The sequence below is a fragment of the Saccopteryx leptura genome, chromosome 3 (genome assembly GCF_036850995.1).
Source record: "Saccopteryx leptura isolate mSacLep1 chromosome 3, mSacLep1_pri_phased_curated, whole genome shotgun sequence".
NCBI lineage: Eukaryota > Metazoa > Chordata > Mammalia > Chiroptera > Emballonuridae > Saccopteryx > Saccopteryx leptura.
This window is the reverse complement of record NC_089505.1, coordinates 266,722,576-266,742,650: the sequence shown is the minus strand read 5'-3', so window position 1 is coordinate 266,742,650 and position 20,075 is coordinate 266,722,576. Positions and strand designations below refer to the sequence as shown.

Sequence of the window (20,075 nt, the reverse complement as noted above, 5' to 3'; positions counted from 1 at the left end):
CTGATATGATATTTAGTCCAGTGTGGAAAATACAATTAAAATTAAAAATATCATTTTAAAATATTATTTATTGATTTAAAGAGGGGAGAGAGAAAGAGAGAAAGGAGAGGAGGTGAGCAGGAAGCATCAACTCATAGTAGTTGCTTCCCATATGTGCCTTGACTGGGCAAGCCTAAGGTCTTGAACTAGTGACCTCAGCATTTCAGGTCAATGCTCTATCCACTGCATCACCACAGTTCAGGCTAAAAATATAATTTGATTAATTTAACTTTGTAGGTAGACTTATGGAGCTGGTGTACATTCCAAAAGGCCTTAACATTTATAGAAAAAGCATTCTTGAATTTTCTAAAGTCAATGGATTAAGCACTTGAACCTCTTAAAAAATCTCTGACTCAGGTTGAAATATTTTATTACTGACATTTTAAACTACATTTTAGTATCTTTAAACTACATTTTAGTATCACTAAATAAAAACTTTAAGATCCATTTATTGTTTTACTCAGATAACTAAAATACCTAGCTATACTGTTTTAGATAACTGAAATAGTTGATTTAATGAAACACCCAACCTACTGACCTTCAACACACTGAAAATTACCTACAAACTCTAACAGGTTTTAAGGATCTGAATGAGAAAGCAAACCATCAAAATTTTATCAACCGCTACAGGTCAACAATATAATTTTTGCTCGTGAATACATAAATGAATGATAAGAAAATATATGCATATTTTCCTTATGGATACATGAAGAACATTTTGAAAAGGTCATTTCTAAAAGAATGTTTTGAGAAAATACATAGTACTTCTAACCTGTTCAAGTTTCTTAAATAGGTTCAGCAAAACATATGCATTATACAGATAGAGTTTATAGATCAAGGAGCAGTTGAAACAGGTCCCTTTAAGGAGAATAAGAACTTATTTAAAATGTATTAATACTCAGAGTTTTTACCAAGTTACTGGGATTAAATAAGTCTAGTTTGCTGATAATAAAAATCCTCAAAGGAAACTTAAACATGACCATAAGTATAAGTACTTCTCCCAAGAACAAATAAAGAAACTTGGTGATCTAAGCTCCCTTAAAGCTATATGTCCTGTAAATACAGTTGGTTCACTATACTGTCAAACCCTCTTACATAATAAGTATACCACCCATTAAAGATTATGCATCATATAAATAAAGGAGAAAAGCTGGGGAGGTGCTTTCTCAGACAGAAAAAATAATCCAACACAATTTATATTTTATTCTGGAAACTAAGCAATAACATGTCAGATTCTCTGTCTTAGTTTAAAGAACTTTCCCTATTTATACAAACACAAGGTTTAATGTTTCTGAGGCTATTAAAATTCTCAAGGTAAAACCTGGTTTTGTTCTATACCTTCAGGTTCCATAAGATATAAGAAGAATACAAATACTAACCTAGAAGAACTGACTGCTTCAGTGGATAATCACCTTGAACATTCCTGGGTCAAAGGAAAGTGTATCAGTTTACTATGATATACACATCTTAGGGAGGCAGATCAAGGTCACAGACATGCTGCACAATAACTCCCAAACTCTGATTTGGAAATGGTTTGCAGTCACTGCCCTTCACAAGTTGGTTTCAATGGCTTTATGAAGGAAAATTAATCCACTAAATTTTTCTCAGTGGTGAAAGCGGAGCCATACTTGTCAATTGTCTATACAGAAATACCTTGTTGAGTTTATTTATTTTTAAAGATTTTATTTTTATTCATTTTTAGAGAGGGGAGAGAGAGAAAGAGACAGAGAGAGAGAGTGAGAGAGAGAGAAGGGGAGGAGGAGCAGGAAGCATCAACTCCCATATGTGCCTTGACCAAGCAAGCCCAGGGATTCAAACTGGTGACCTCAGCATTCCAGGTTAACATTTTATCCACTGAGCCACCACAGGTCAGGAGAGTTTATTTATTTTAACAGGTATTCTACTTTTACACTTCAATTTCTTCACTGAAAGTACTAGTACATTCTCTTTCAATATATGCACATTCAAATAAGGATAACATGTATCCACTGAGAGAGGAATTTATAGTTCAGATAATCTCATTGTTTCCTCCCACCACCTGTCATTGATGAATTTAGCTCCAAAACACTTTAAAATAATCTTTTTCTTGGCCTTAAAGAGCCACAAATCTGAAGTCCAACTAATTCCAAGAATGTCCTGTATAATAAAGATATTGCTGCCCTGGCCGGTTGGCTCAGTGGTAAAGCGTTGATCTAGCGTGTGGAAGTCCTAGGTTCCATTCCCGGCCAGGGTACACAGGAAAAACACCTATCTGCTTCTCTGTTCTTCCCCCTCTCCTTTCTCTCTGTCTCTCTCTTCCCCTCCCGCAGCCAAGGCTCCATTGGAGCAAAGTTGGCCTGGGCGCTGAGGATGATTCTATGACCTCCACCTCAAGTGCTAGAATGGCTCTGGTTGCAATGGAGCAATGCCCCAGATGGGCAGAACATCACTACCTAGTGGGCATGCCAGGTGGATCCCAGTCCATTGCCTGTGGGAGTCGGTCTCTCTGCCTTCCTGATTCTTACTTCAGAAAAGTACAAAAAAAAAGATACTGCTATAAAGCCAATGGATGCTACCTACAACTGAATAATTTTATTCTTCTAAAAGATTTTGAAAGGTAGCCCCAAATTGTTCTAAACACAGCATTTATATATGTGTACACACACACATGCACACACGGGAAGAAAGTTTCTGAATTAAGTAATAATATTTTACAGTATTTTGGAACTTGAGAGTGAACCAAAGGATGTTTATTTTTGAGTTGGAGTGTTTCTTTGAAGAGTCAACACCTGATACTTCAAAAATGTTAATCTTTCCAATACATATTTTGAATGCAGAGATTCATTTTATAATATAAACAAGCAAAGTTAAGTGGCAGTATTAGTAGAAATTGCTGGCTAAGTTCCATATATACAGAGTGGGGTAAAAGTAGGTTTATAGTTATCAGTATGGAGAAATGTAACAATTAACAAATAATAATACAAGAATAAACTCTTTGTTTCACATACTTACAACTTTAAACCTACTTTGGCCCCAAGTTGTTCATTCAATTTTCTCTAAAAAATTTATCTTGCTTGACACAACACAGAAATGAATCAGAATAATAAATAAACTTTAATAATATGATTCTTATTTATAATATAACATAAAATTTAATATATTATAATAATAATAATAAATAATATTTTAATAAAAATATTTGCATTTTACTCTGAGAACATTAATAAAGAAATACATACCTTAGGAAGTGGTGCAGATAACCTAAAGTAATTATGGGAGTAGGTAGTTTTCCGTAAATAATGATCTCCTTACAAAGTTAAAATATGCCAATTATATTTCAATAAAGTTGGGAAACAATAATTGTTGTTCTTCAGACAAATAGAGTATGACCTTTTTGCTTCTATTTTTTAAACACAACATATGTCTTTCCTCTCAAAGTACTGTTAAAGTATAGTAACAAGTTGCTTGTAAATCACTGTGACTTAAATTTAAAATTTCTAAAACCTTTTGAAAACTGGAACTGACTAACCATCTCCCAGTTGCTCATTTACTTAAATACATTTGTCTTTCCTAAATCTTATCATTATTGCCTACAACCAATATAGGAACGTATCTGTCCTAGACCACAATATCACATGGCTGGTTTCTGAATATACAATAAGTGATGCCAAATACAAGAAATCAAGATGCAGACTTCTCTTTACCAGTGAGAATGTTTATGCCACATTTATATGATGAAAATTGTGCTAAAGATCTACACATGGTTCTCCAAAACATATATAGTGACAACCAGTATTCTAGTTATTTCTGAATGTTCTGCTAGACAACTCTCAAGAGCACAGCTATTCTTTCATAAGGGGAAAAAAGGGTGATACTAAAATTTACTATCTGAGCTCATAGACTTAAAAAGAAATTGCAGTACCTTAAAAGCCTTTGTATAAACCTTTATGTGACTTTAATAATAAAAATAATAATCTGAAGGACATCTTCATAAAGTCAAATATATGAGATAAACATGTCCAATGAATAATCTATTTTCTATTGAAATAAATAGCACTTCATCAATTTTTTTTAAAGTATATTTTATTTTTCCTTTAACAGTCTATTAGTGATGTCAATCTAAAGTAGAAATGTGACTTCATATTTTATGAGATTTGGGTAGAAAATGAAAAATTCAGAAATCATTAATAAATTTCAATATATATAGAAGTGAAGGGATTAAGCAAAGAAAAAAAAAACCCTCATAAACACAGATACTGTATGGGGATTATAAGAAAGAAACGGGGTGGGAGAGGTAGAAGGGGGTAGAGGGAGATTCATGGTGATGGAAGGAGACTTGACTTGGGGTGGTGAACACACAATACAATACACAGATGATAAATTATATTATAGAAATGTACACCTGAAATCAATCTAATTTTATTAACTAATCACCCCAATACATTCAATAAAAAATTAAAATAATCATACATAAAAGTATGACAATTTGTGATTATGTGGCCTAGATGGCTAGTGATTCTACTTTTATCTAAATGTTACAGAGTTCTACCTTAGCATGTATACCTTGTGCATCTAGTTTAAAACAGAATTTTAATTTTACTTTTCAAAGAACTCAGTTACATACTGTTATTTTATTTAAATATTTTGTTTCATGCAGTATATATTTAAATTATACTACTATATGAAACCATCAAAATATCAAGTCACCAGTCACTTCTGTGATTTTACAGAGAAGATTATATAGATGTAAAATGACTGACATAAAGCAACATGTGCTTACCAACACGAGGGTGAATTGAATATTATATGAAAATAATATCTATGTGTGCAAATAATATATAAAATGAGTGAATACACACACACACACACACACACACACACACACACACACTCAAACTGTTTCCCTCATAAGGTCAAGATGAAAAAAAAAAACCAAAAAAGAAAAAAAGAGCATTAGAAATACATCCAAAAATTATAGAAAAAGTTTCTATGCAAAATATAGAGAAGTCCTGATTTATATTTTAAGAAAATTTTTTCTTTATCAGTGTCCGATATGGTTAACAGAAACCAAGTTTTCAACAAACATAATGAATGTAATTACGCTGCTCACAAAAATTAAGGGATATTTCAAAATGAATATGAAGCGATAAAAAAATATTTGGTATTTTTTATTAAAGAAGAACATCAGAAAAGCAAAAGTTGTTAGATTATGCAAATGAGATGCAAACTCAATTATTGTGATTGAGTAACAAGTGACATATTACTTGGTGTGAACAAAAGCATGTCAAACTAGACAAGAGTGCCACACATTGACTGTTCAGTAGGGTGTATGGTCACTCAAGACTGTCAAAACACACTGACAGCGATGGGGCACGGACAGGAGCAGATTGTGCAGCAGTTCTTGTGGGATCCTCTGCCACTCTTGCTCCAGGGCAACTTCCAGCTCAAGAAATGTTGTGGGAGGCATTGGAGGGTTTGACAGACGTCTTCTCAGTGCATCCCAAGCATGTTCAAGGGGATTCAGGTCTGGAGAACATGAAGGCCAGTCCATGCTTTCGATTCCTGCCTCCTATAGCATGTTATTAACGAGATGTGCACAGTGGGGCCTTGCACTATCGTCCATGAAAAGAAAGTTGTTTCCAACTGCTCCAGCATAGGGTACCACTATAGGGTGCAGGACCTCATCTGATATCTGACAGAGTCAGTGATCTGTTTCTGATGATGTGGAGGTCGATACGACCACCAATGCTGATGTAAGCCCACACCATGATTCTACCATCCCCGAAGAAATCTCTTTCTTGCATGGAACATGGATTTTCCTATGTTCCTCATTTATGCAAGATCAGGACACAATGATTGTCAGGCTGCAGACGGAACCATGACTCATCTGAGGAGAGGACAGTTGACCCACTCATCACAGGTCCAATGACAATGCTCATCAGCCCACCTTCTCTACAGGTTCTATGTTGTTCAGCAGATAACAGAATGCATACAGTTGGTAGCTGGGCATGCAGTCCAACATGATAGAGCTGATTTCGTATGGTCTGGGTGCATATATGTAGTCTAGTGGCAGCAAGAAATGTCCCGCAGCTTTGTTGCATTGCTGTACCAGTTCCTTCTTGCCAGTAAGGTCAAGTAGCCATCATCTCTTGCTGTTGTGGCAGATGGGCGATCCTGCCCTCATCTTCTTTGTACTGTGCCAGTATCCTGAAGGTGATTCTAGATCTGCTAATCATGCTTTGGGATGCTCCAAGTGCTGTTGCCACTGTTATCTGTGTTTGACCAGCTTCAAGACGTCCTATGGCTCTCTAGGCTTCTCATTCAGGCAAATAGTGTTGCAGGGGCATTGCAAGGGCTGGGAAATTGCAGGATGTGCACTTTCAAGATCAGGGAATGTGCAGATGCTCCAGTACTTTCAGCCTTTTGTATAGTGCATTTTCAACAATGACATAAACGTTGGTTTTGCATCTCATTTGCATAATGAAACAATTTTCTTTGACTTGTTATTTGCTTCTTATTTTTTTTTTTCTGAAGTGAGAAGCAGGCAGGCAGAGAGACAGACTCCTGAATGCGCCAGACTGGTATCTACCTGGCATGCCCACTAGAGGGTGATGCTCAGACCATCTGGGGCACTGCTCCGCTGCAACTGGAGCCATTCTAGCACCTGAGGTGGAGGGCATGGAGCCATCCTCAGCGACCAGGTCAACTTTGCTCCAATGAAGCCTTGGCTGTGGGAGGGGAAGAGTGAAATAGAGAGAAAGGATAGGGAGAAGGGTAGAGAAGCAGATAGGTGCTTCCCCTGTGTGCTCTGGCCAGGAATCAAAATCAGGACATACACACACTGGGCTGACACTCAACCACTGAGCCAACTGGCCAGGACCTCGTTTGCTTTTCTGATGTTCTTGTTTAATAAAAAAAATCAAATGCTTCTTTTTTTTATCATTTCATATTCATTTTGAAATATCCCTTGATTTTTGTGAGCAGTTTATTATATACTGAATATTTCAAAAAAAAAAAATAACTCAAGGTAATATTAACCTCTGAGAACTTACTTCTGTTGGCATTTGTTTTAAAAACCTACACAGGTACTTGAAAGGAAAGATTATTGACAATTTTCACTTAGCAATATAGGTAAATATTTTTGAGTTTTAGTAGGAAAGGCACTTTGCCTAAAAGCAATGAAAGGAATCACTAAGAGAAATACAGATGAATCTCATTAAAATTTTAAAAAATATCTAGGTCATAAAACAGCATCAAGAAATGAACAGAGAAATAATAAATGGGTGAAAAGATTATATTGTACAGAACATAAAAGATGAATAGTTTTCACAAATATTATACTTTCAAAAAACAGTACAAGAATGTAAAGAACAATGGAAAAACTGGCAAAGTACAAATTCATTTTACAAAAAAATTAAAAAATAGCTATTAATATTTATAAAATATTTAATTAAACTTAAAAATACGAGTTAATACAGAAAAAAATATGAAATATATATAAATGTGTATATAGGTATATATAAAAACATGAATATGTATAGATATAGACATATAAAATGATTCTATTTTATACTTCCCTCTGGGTAGATATATAAGTCATATATAGAGATATGTATCTACAGTTGCATTTGGTAATGGGTACAATATATACTATATATATACACTCTTTCTATATAAAATATATAATAGTTGTTATATTGCTAGATAAATCATCTAAATATCAAGTAACCGGTTACTTCTAATATTTTTAAAAGGGAAATTCTGTAAATATAACACAATCTTTGACATATCTCAATTTACATATGCATATATAAAATATATTTGTATATACTATATGAAATTTTATAAGTAGGCATATACATGTCTCTTTTCACTTATATGTCCATATATAAATATATTTTTCACATATATACACACACATGTATACATTATTCAGCTATTATTGAAGGAGAAGAAAGAATAATAAAACATAAAAGAAAAATAAAAAACCAGGAGGAACTAAACTGATACTGCATTACTGGGTTTGTCTAGGTCATATGAAAATGGTTATATTTATTTTTTATTTTATTTTTTTAAAGAAAAGTCCTTTTCTTATTTTTTAGATTTTATTTATTTATTTTTAGAGAGAGATGGGAGGAGAGAGGAGGGAGTGGGAGGAGCAGGAAGCATCAACTCCCATATGTGCCTTGACCAGGCAAGCCCAGGGTTTTGAATAGAATGACTGTCTGTCAGCCAATGAAATTTCCCCACGTCATATCAACTCGACCACCCTACCAACCTTATAAATTACCCCCACGTGGATCCCGGGGCAACTTCTCTGGCCCCTGTCTTGCCGACCAGAGAACATCATTGGGGAAGAGCCCTACTAAATAAAACTTTTGCTATTCCACACTTCGTGGCTATGCCCTTCCTTCTTCCTCAGCAGGGAAAATACCTTAGAGTAAGAAAACGGATGCTTATTGGCAATTTCATATGGCTTTAATACTTTCTAAAGTGCAGTTTTATGCATTTTCCCATTGTCTATGCCATAAGAAAACATTATATTCACACTACAGACAAAAACCCATAAAAACCGAGTTCTAAAGAGTAATTGCTAAATCTTATGAACTAGATCAACCAGGTATGTTAAAGAAGTGGTGCTTTGATTGCAGGGTGAAGATGTGAATGTGCGAATGCAAAGCCATTATTCTAGATGAGATACACGTTTCCATATTCCCTCAACAGCCCCACCACCAGAAAAACTATTGTGATGATAACCATGGAATCTTCCTTCAGCTAATTATTCTTTTTGGTGCTTCTATTATTTCATTATTATGACTTAAACAACAAATTTGCTATTCTCACTAATCTATTTTTTATTAAGATTAAAGGGAAGATCATAATCCAGCATTATCCTAATAATAATAATAAATCTCTTGTTCTTAATAAGAAAATAAAAAATTGAGAGCAACAATTTGTGAAAATTTAATTTGGGTCTTTCATTCCATTTTAGGGTAACTATGACAACTGCATAGAAAATACAGCAGCCATGAACTTCATCAGTGATAATATATGACCAGGCTTTCTTCTCAATTTTTTAATCAAAGTAAGTTATAAAACTTCATTAATTATCAAGGTTGAGTAATATCTAAGACTTCCAGATCTTTCTACTTTTTATTTCTGAAAACCTGCATATCTATTGTGAAGTTAATGCCTACACCAAGAATGACTGTGTCATTGCTGTTGTTGTTTTATTCTACCACTTACATATTTACTTAGCAAACACAGAAAGAGTTTGGGATGTACATTCTGGAAGACCACAAAAAGAATCCAGGGAATGGAGTATAATTTCTAGGAGTGTACTGTACCACATAAAACCCCTTCACTTCTATCTGCCTATTTCCCTTTCTACATTTCCATACATATCAAATTAAAATTCTGCCTAAAATTTGGAGACATTCTCTTATACCACTTGCAAATACTACTTCAAAGTTCTCATGAGAAGATTTAAAATAACTGAAGCCCTTAAAATAAAGTTCTTATTTTAAAAATATAAAGAAGTAGTTCATACATATTATTGCCACAAATTTATTATTTTTTGAGGTCAACTAGCAAACTCAAATATCATTTTGTATCCTCCTTATTTGCCTAGCATTTTCTTGAGAATATAGTGGACACCATTTGTTTGATTTCATTATTTATTTCAAAGGGGAGAAAGTTCAAACAAATTTGGAAAACAGTATGTTAATGCAGCTTCTGTTTCCATATCATAGAACCAGAAGGTGCATAAAGGAGAATGCTTAGAACTATGTCACATAATTTCAACATCTATGAGTCAGAATTCTTAGAATTATGTTACAACTGGAAGAAGAATCACTCTTTCCCTTTATACCTTTTTTCTTTACGAACAACTTACAGCTATTTACCTTGACCATGCTTCAACTGTCCTATTTCACCCCTATTGAAAAGTCTACTCCTTCTTTTATATGAGCAAATTATATTTTTGAACCTTCCTCATCATTTAAAACAGATGCACTCTGAGTGATTATGTGTGTAGTGTACACAAATCAAGACAGACACGAGTCTCCAGTGTACAAGTACGTTAGACAATGTGACAACAAAGGCAGTGGTAATTACAAAAGACCTATTGACATAACGTGTTTCCTAACTCCCATTAGGAGGATGTAGGGTTTTTAAACTTGTTATTTTATCAGAATAAAGGGAATGAGGTAATTAAAGTCTGTACCAGTCTTCTATGTGATATACTCTCAGAAAGTAACAATATGTAAGAGGTACATTTCAGGCACTGGGTCACCTCTGTGTCTTATAAGTCTCTTTGTTATTTAAGAACCCTGCCAGACCTGTGTTGGCGCAGTGTATAAAGCATTGACCTGAAATGCTGAGGATACCAGTTCAAACCCTGAGTTTGCCTAGTCAAAGCACATATGTAAAGCAACTACTGTAAATTGATGCTTTCTGTTCCTTAACCCTTTCCCTCTCTTTTTCTTTCTCTCTAACATCAATAAATAAAATTGTAAACAAAAAGAATCTATGGCATTTAATCTGATTTCTATTTTTATATGTTAAAATGTTTATACCCACATTGCTCGTACTTCTTGGGAAGTGCTGTAAAATAATTTTAAAATTTGTGATCTTTTATTAAACTTTACCTTAAAAGCATGAATAAAATAAGTGTCATAACTATCGTAAAAACTGTGTGTGTGTGTGTGTGTGTGTGTAAAAGGGTTGCAGGAGAAGGAGAGAAAAAAATATTTTTAAAACACATACTTAACAACTGGCTTAATTAGTCATCAAAGCAAAGTATCATTTTCTTAAAATTATATTAAATAATCAAGTTTTGCAAAGACTCAGAATTTTCTGTCTGAAAAGACCCTCAGAGCCCACCTTCCTGCAGAACAAACCATACATAAGCCTATCCAGAAAATGCTAGATTATCTCTCTTCAGAGGACCCCACGTACATGAACTAGTTTAACTTCTGGAAAACAGTCCAGTGTTCATGGGTCCTCTTTCACTATACCTGGATAGACTTCAACTTGTAAGCAAGTATGATCGGAAGAATAATTAATCCAACCAAAACACATGAATATAGATATTATTCTTTTTAATTGCATTAGTTCTAAAACATTGCATTTCATTTTCTTTTCTAAAAACCAGAGCCCTGTGGTTTCTTCTTGTTAAAATAAACACATTTGATAATGGTGTGTCAAAGTCACATTGAAAAACACCAAATTGGAAAAATATATACATCTCTATATTTATTGCAATGTTATTTAAAATAGCCATGATTTAGAATCAGTCCAAGTGTCCATCAGTAGATGAGTGGATAAAAAAGCTGTGGAACCTTAACACAATAAAATACTACTTGGCTTTAAAAAAAAAAAGAAAGAAAGAAAGAGCCTGACCAGGAGGTGGTGCAGTGGATAGAGCGTCGGACTGGGATGCGGAAAGACACAGGTTCGAGACCCCGAGGTTGCCAGCTTGAGCGCGGGTTCATCTGGTTTGAGCAAAAGCTCACCAGCTTGTTCCCAAGGTCACTGGCTCGAGCAATGGATTACTTGGTCTACTGAAGGCCCGCGGTCAAGACACATATGAGAAAGCAATCACTGAACAACTAAGGTGTTGCAATGCACAACGAAAAACTAATGATTGATGCTTCTCATCTCTCCATTCCTGTCTGTCTGTCCCTGTCTATCCCTCTCTCTGACTCTCTCTCTCTGTCTCTGTAAAAAAAAAAAAAAAAAAGAAAATCTTAGCCTTTTGACAGCATTGATGGACCTACGGAGTATTATGCTAAGTGAAATAAGCCATTCAGAGAAAGACAAGTACCACATGATTTCACTCATATGCAGAATCTAATAAACAAAATGAACTAACAAGCAAAACAGAAACAGACTCATAGATAGAGAGCAGATTAACTGCTGTTGAAAGGTATTGCTGGGTGGGGATTGGTAAAGGGACTGAGCAAAAATGGAAAAAGAAAAGAAAACCCTCATGAACACAACTAACACTGTGGTGATTGCTGGGGGGGTGAGGGAGGTGGGGGAAGGGCAAATGATGGATAAATGGTGATGGATGGAGACTTGACTTGGGGTGATGAACACACAATACAGTGTACATAAGATGCATTATAGAACTGTAAACTTGAAACCTATATAATTTTATTAACCAGAGTCACCCCAATAAATTCAACAAAAAGGAAAATAAATAAATAAGTAAATATGACAATAACCTCCCCCCCCAAAAAAACAATAAAAGTAGGAAAAGAAAAATAAATTTTTAAAAATCTTAGTGACTTTGAAAACACTGAATCTTTGCTAAATCATGGCCACGGTCACCCTAGCAGTAAAAAAAAAATTTTAAAAAGTAACAGGGCAATAAACAAAAAACTTGCTTGTTCATTCAGCCATGCAATAATGACTGTAATCCCTGACTCATGAGTATTTGCCAGTTGACACTGAATTGAGCTCACTTTGCTCATAAAAATGCCTTTGCTTGCAATTTCCATTTCCATTATACCACACTGACCCATGCTCGGATTTACCAGCACCACTCTGTTTACTTGTTAATAGACATGGCTTCCATCTACACATGCTGGTCACAGGTCACTTTGCCTTTAAATTTAATTGCAAACTCCCTTACAAAATAAGTACAGCAAAATCATAAATATTGAAATGATTGGTCAGCAAGGATAGATTAACTGGGGCTCCTTTTTTTTTATTATTCTAAGTATATCTTTAACAGCCCCTATATGTCACTCTCTTTGCCACAGGGATGAAATGGGAAAGAGAGAGCCATTAGTGATTTGGAAAATTGCTCTGGTGCACGCTGATTTCTCTCCTCCTTAAATTCTTGTTGAATTTATTACTTATTCTATTTGGGTTAGAGCAGAACTGCTCTCCAATAGTGTCTGTTTCCCCATTAGATTATCTGACATTGTTATTTATTTTCTATCGCGACTTCCTATACAGGACTGTATCTCCCATCATCTTACTGCTTGAGTGATCCCAAATAATTGAACTCAGATGACTTTTTTTGCAGTTAAGTGAAAGTGGCCTTTTGACAAGAGAGAGAAGAACTTTGACCTCGGCATTATTTAGCTCTACTGCTAAGGACCTATTCTGACACCACGGAAACTATTTTTCAACCATTTATTAAATTTATTGAACAGATGATATATTCACAAAGCTCAAAAACCAAAAAATACAAAAATAAAATAAAAAACACCACAAAACCATTTTGCAATCTTCCTCCTACCCTTCGTCCTCCTTGTATCCTTTCTGGGTGTTCCTGAGAAGTACACAGCAATGTCTAAAGTTTCCCAGCACCACTAAATAAGAACATTATTCTGTTTTCAGTTGCAATAAAGGAGGAAGACCTAGAATGGTTTCAGGCGTAGGTTTTTAGGTACTGCCTGTCAGTCAATGATCAGAACCATTGCTGATTTCTCAAAAGTCAATTAGCCAACCACTGAGACAACCAGTCAAATTTTTATTGAGCACTCATACAGACTAAAATTGTGTTATGGGTTATAGAGAGAACAGGAATAAAAGACCACCTGAAGTTATTAATTTTAAAACACATATGTGGAAAATCACCATATCTATATAAAATTCTCAATAAGAGTCTTTTCTAATTAAGCAAGTGTGAGATGTCCAATATACATTTATCCCTACCAACATATTTAATTATTTTGAGCTTGGTGGAACTTTAGGTGACATCAATGCCAATCTACTCATCTAACTAATGAAAAAAACTGACATTCAGAGAAGCAATAAGGTTTAGTGCTAAGAACATGGATTCAGATTAAATCCTAACAGTATCATTTAGCAGCTGTATGACTTTGGGCAAACTACCTAACCACTTTATGCTTAATAATCCCATCTGTAAAATGGGCATAATAATTGTATCTCATAAGATTTGAGAGTTTATTATAAATATATGTGTCAATATATGTTATGGCTAAGAGGAATGTCTGACATGAAATGAGCACTATAGAAGTCCACACCAGAATCATGATAGGTTTAGTGGCTTGTGGAAGATGAAATAGCTGCCCAAGTGGATAGAGCATCAGACTGGGATGCTGAGGACCCAGGTTCAAAACCCCAAGGTCGCCAGCTTGAGCGTGCTTATCTGGTTTGAGCAAGGCTCACCAGCTTGAGCCCAAGGTTACTGGCTTGAGCAATGGGTCACTCACTCTACTGTAGTCCTTCCGCCCCGGTCAAGGCACATATGAGAAAGCAATAAATGAACAACTAAGGTGTTGCAACAAAGATGCTTCTCATCTCCCTTCCTTCCTGTCTGTCTGTCTCTATCTCTCTCTTTTTCTTTCTCTCTATCTGTTCTGTCTCACACACACACACACACACACACACACATACACACACACACAAGAAATAGCTAAATGGAATAGAAGGGCTATTGGATGATAGAATTTGGTATTGAATTATTCATTACAAACCATTAAAGAAATATCGAATTCATAATAAAGTAATGGCACAGTGATCAAGTGAAAAAAAGAATCTAAGAAAATTAGAGTTCATGAAGGTGATATTTGCATTGTGGGTTGAGTTTGCTCATAAATAAACAGAAGTCAAGAAGGTAAGCAGACAAGCAGGTTTTCATATGTATTATTGGGCCAGGAGACAGGTCTTAGAGACTTCAAATCTGCTTCAGCTGGAATACTTCCTTTTGTTTTTCAGGAAAAAATAAGAATGAAATGTAAGGCTATCCATAAGCAAGACCTAAATGTCTGGGTAGAAAGACACTTTAAACTCTAGCTTAACTTTCAATCATGAATGGAAAATTCTCATCTTTGTTTTACTTGATAATCTAGTGCATTTGATTTAAGAACATTAATTAGCAAAAATAATAAAATAAAAATGAATGAGTTATTGTTCATCTGTTCATATGTGAGTACTAACACATTTTATTTATTTTTATTTTTTTATTTAGTAAATTCAATTTAACAGGGCAACATTGATCAAGAAGAGTAAATAGATTTTGGGTAAACATCTCCACATCATTTAGACAGTCGATTATGTTGTGTATCCATCACCCAAAAGCAAATCATCCTCTTTCACCTTGTATTTGTCTCTCTTTATTCTCTTCCTCCAACCCCTTCCTCTTTCCCCGAACTCCCACTCCCATTCCCCTCTCCCGTAACCACTGCACTCTTATTTATGTCTATGACTAACATCAATTTTAGAATATAAAATGTTTGAAAGTTTAGTAAAAGTTTGTTTCTTACTTTAAAATTAATTTTTAATTTTTCCTTTATATCCAGTCATAAAATAATTTTATCTGAATATCTAAACTATCACTAAATGTGGTGTTTCAAAGTAATAATTCATTCCTTTCTTGAAGAGAAAATGGATAGTAAAGCTTATAAGTACCACTGATCTTCAATTTTCAGATTAGTTGTGTTTAAGGAACTGAACAAATAACAGGAAAGTCCTTAAAAATAAATATATTTCCTGTAAGAAATACATACATATATATATATATATATCATATCTTATGGAGTTCCTGCCTTTTGCATAAGATGGGCCACCTACAGGATGCAGTAAGCCTATAGCCTTTACAGACATGGCAGACAAATATAATCAAGCTGAGCTAACAAGGAATACAAAGGAATCTATTTTATCCAAGATTTAATTCTGAGAAATAGGAAGAAGGGGAAAATTTATGTTGCACATTATAAATTAACAACCCTGCTAATGCTCCATAGTCTTTCAGGTATTAAATACTCATTGTCATTCCTCTTTCCTACCAAATTTAATGTACTGTGGGAGCTAGTTAGCAAAGTTATAAAAATAATAAGGTAGTTAAGGATCTTTCTGCCAGGACAGCTTAAGTCCCTACCTGGAATTTAGAACCCAGTCTCCTAATTAAATTACAGACAAATATTTATTTACAGTTATTGTTTATACATTCTAATGGATTAATTTGATTGAATCTCTGACTTATCGGTTACCGAGCAAAATTACAAGCAATGGAAAGGGTGAATGATTGCATTTCCAGCACTCAACCACTCAACTTCATTAGACAAAGAAACTGTACAAGTCAATTATCAGTGTGCACTTGCACCATGGAAACCCAGCACCTCTGAACCTGAAAGGCTTATGTTTGTAACTTTCATTATTTGTATATAAATGATGGGCTAAATAGCTCTTTCAGAAGTCATTAAGCACAGTGTTGTCAAATATATTTAGTTGTCATACAATTTTGAGGACTAATAAGAGATGATTTAAAATCTAGTCCAAACTTGTCTGTGAAAAGAAAGACTAAGGTATCTACCTATGGTCCTAAAATTATCAGAGTAAGCTGGAAGTGGTGAAGATTTAGAATAATATAAATATTTTATGGGCCTGACCGGGTAGTGGACAGAGCATTGGACTGGGATGCAGAAGACTCAGGTTTGAAACCCCAAGGTCGCTGGCTTGAGTGTGAGCTGATCTGGCTTGAGCTCATCAGCTTGAGTGCAGGGTTGCTGGCTTGAGCAAGGGGTCATCCGTGCTGCTGTAGTCCCCCCTGCCCACTCAAGGCACATATGAGAAAGCAATAAAAGAACAACTAAGGAGCCGCAACGAAGAATTGATGCTTCTCATCTCTTTCCCATCTTGTCCGTCTGTCCCTATCTGTCCCTCTCTCTGTAACTCTCTCTGTCTCTGTCACAAAAAAATTAAAAAATTAAAAATATTTTATGGGAAAGAACAATAGAAAGTAACAATACCTACCATCATACAGCTCTAGTAACATAAAAGCTTTACTTGATAAGTAAAATCAGAGTAGATAATAAATGCTAGCTAACTTTTGTTACTATAATTAATGGTATAGGCAAAATCAAGAGCCACATTCCTGACTCACATGGTACTGCTTTCTTTGTGGATAAATTTTGTTTTCTCAACCTAAACTGCAGGGCAAATTAAAACAAGTCTTGTTTCAGCAAAGCACACAGGGTTTTGTCTGTATGCTAATCAAGTTTGCTAAACTGCCCTCAATACTTCTAGAAGATGAATGTTGGGCAAACGAGTATGTTAGGCTTGCTTGCTTGTACTTTGCCTGATTGGTGCCTGAGCACAGGACAGCACCACATGTGTATAGTCCCTGTAAGGCTGTAGGTGCTTGCCCCCAGGGCAGCAGATTGTAGATTGCAGATTGCCTGCCACCATTGGGGGTCCATTTTTTGCTATTGTTTGCTGGAGAATGGTCCCCCCTCGCCCATCTGTTTTGCTCATCAGCCCAGAGAATGAGAAGAGTTTTTCCCTGCCTGCTTCCTTGTCTGTTACTGTGGGACCCTAATAAACAGAATGGCCCCTCATTTTCTGGCTCTACAGGTTTTCTACTGTCTGCCCAAATCCAATGTGTACCTGCATAGCTATGCCCACTAGCCTTGCTAGGAATAATGAATGTTAGGTCCTAGAGAAAACACAAAATAATGCTGGATCCACAGTAAATGTTTAGTAATTGGCTATTTATTGCTTGACTCTTGAGAAAGCCCACAAAATGAAGGATTCAATGTTAAAGATTCAAACTGGGATTGATGAGTGAGATCAATCAGGAAAGGTTACCATCCTGGAGGTGAATTTAAATTCTTGTGTCCTTCACATCTGCATCAAATGTTTCTGCAACATGATGAGCTGACTCTCCTCTCTGTGGATGGCAACACCAAGGACACCTGTGGTGAGCTTTGTCCCCTCCTACCACCACAATGTCCCACTGACCCTGTGAATAAGGGATAAGAAATTATGTGGCCTGACTGTCTATCACAGAAACAATCTCCTGCTTATAGAGCAGTATTTGCTGCAGAAGAAAGAGGAAAGAACCATAGCTATTCCTATGGAGTCACCTAACTATATATTTTCACTGAAAAAAGGGGGCATGATATTGTGAAATTATGGGCTGGATAGGACAAATTATATTTATGAAAAATTATCTAAACAAAGACTGTATGACTAGAGTGTGGTATTATATTATTGCTATAGTTTAAGCCCATTGATTGTTTGTATGTACAAAAACAGATGTACAAAGCTATCAAAAAGGCATTTTATACTGATTTTAATGGTATGACTACTACTCTTTGGATCATTTTCTCTCAATTTTAAACATAACAGATTTAGGAAAATGTAATACATAAAAAACTTACCATTCCTAAAATTCTATAATTTTATAATTCTGATCATAACAATAGCTGCTTTTAAAACACTAGTGTGGTTTGAGCTGTGTGACTCCCTGAGATCAGAACATACTAGGAAGCAGAAAAGGCAAATAGAGGCCTGGCCTAATGGCTAAACAAGTAAGTATGTTGAGGCCAGAGGCACCATCAGAGGGTCAGGCTCATAAACAAAATAATAGTCACTATTTGAAGCCTCTTGGTAAACTGGGGGTCCAGACAGGAGTATAGCCATTTCTTCAGGGAAATACCAGACTAAAACAGTCTGGCCCTGTTGGAGTCAGATATAAAGCAAGTGGACAAGTAAGAAAAGCCAGAACCCCAGGGTCAGTTCTTGGAGAGGTACTTGCTGATTGGTGAGATAAATAATAGCAGAAAACACTTGCTTAAAATGCATCAAGCTAACTGCAAAATAAAGAATAGGTGAAGGCATCCAAAATTTTTTGTAACTCTTTGAAGCTTGGATACTAGACTTCTCTTGTGTACTTAAACTGACTTCAGGCAAGTGACAGACCATAGGGAAGGGGGAGGAAAATAAATCAATAAGTTAGTAAATAAATTGGCCTGCCTTTGAATAATTGGCTACCATCATTCTGCCCTGGATACTTGCAATGTATCCATAGCTTATTCATTTATTTAGTAAAAAAATGTTCTGTGGTAAAAACAAAACAAAACAAAACAAAAAGCTTGGAGTAAATAAGAAATAGGAAAAAAATCAATAAGACTGGAACAAAATGAATGAAGATGAGTGAGGTATGAGGCAGCCTTGGGTCACAGAGAGAGGAAGGTGCCAAGTCACAGATTTAGAATAAGAGGTTCATTTTAGAGAAAGTTAGATTGGAAGCTTTTCCAGTCATGTTGCTGTTGGATGATGGTCGCTTGATTAGGGTTGTTGCTTTGGAAATGAAAAAAAAAAAAAAAGACAATAATTTCGAAATATGTTTCAGAAGGGCAGTCACATGAACTTCCCATTGGAGCATATGTGTACGCATGTGTGCTTGTATGTGTGTGTGTTTTGTTTTAGGAAGAAAATCATTGAGAAATCGAGGTTGACTTCTAGGTATTTGGCTTGAACAAGTAGGTAGATGGTAGTAGTATTAATTGAGACAGGATTTCTCAGAAATGATGACCATAAAAAGAGAAAATAATAGCTCTGTTTCTGCCCCGAGAAATTGGAGATACTAGTGGAAATGTCAAATAGGTAATCAATGATATAAATTAAGAGCTCATTACAAAGATCAAGATTAAATCAATACATTTGGGATTCACCAGTACATACATGGTATGAAAAGCCACAGTATAATGGGCTGAAAAAGTCTTATTACAATGCAGCAGGATGCTTAGCACAGAAATGCCGTCATTATTACTGTTACTGCATGCAACTCATGCCTGATTTCATAAATATTACAATATAAGATTTGGTTATAATTTATTGTTTCATAGCAGTTAATTATTTTTAATTTTGGGAACCTACAATAATTAGAAGCAAATAATTTGTATATTTATAAAATGCTTTAGGGAGATATAAGTTAATACTTAGTATTCCAAATGACACCACTCTTATGAGCAATAAATATGACCCTCTGGCTATAATACTGGGGAAAAAAATAGAAAAACAAAGTAAACTCTTTTAGAGACTTATTTTCAAATGTCAGCATAGCAATAAATTATTGATTTCCCCATCTAAAATTAACATTTTTATTTATAAAGTACTTTAAACTCTCAGTAACATAATATGTAACTTGGCTTTAACAGACCATTTTATTTAAAAGAATTCTACAGTTTGAATGAAGCCAGTTAAGTGTGTTCTGTGTGTCTTCTCAGTCTGCCCTTAGTAAGCCTCCCAATGTGAGTTTTGTTCTACTTGCTCTCGGGGAAACTGCA

At 35.2% G+C, this 20,075-nt stretch overlaps 1 protein-coding gene across 18 annotated transcripts in view; it reads right to left on the bottom strand.

Annotated features, from left to right (window-relative positions):
- NRXN1 (neurexin 1) overlaps positions 1-20,075 on the bottom strand; it is a 1,251,736-nt gene that overhangs the window by 999,458 nt on the left and 232,203 nt on the right. The gene's annotated exons all lie outside the window — the stretch shown is intronic.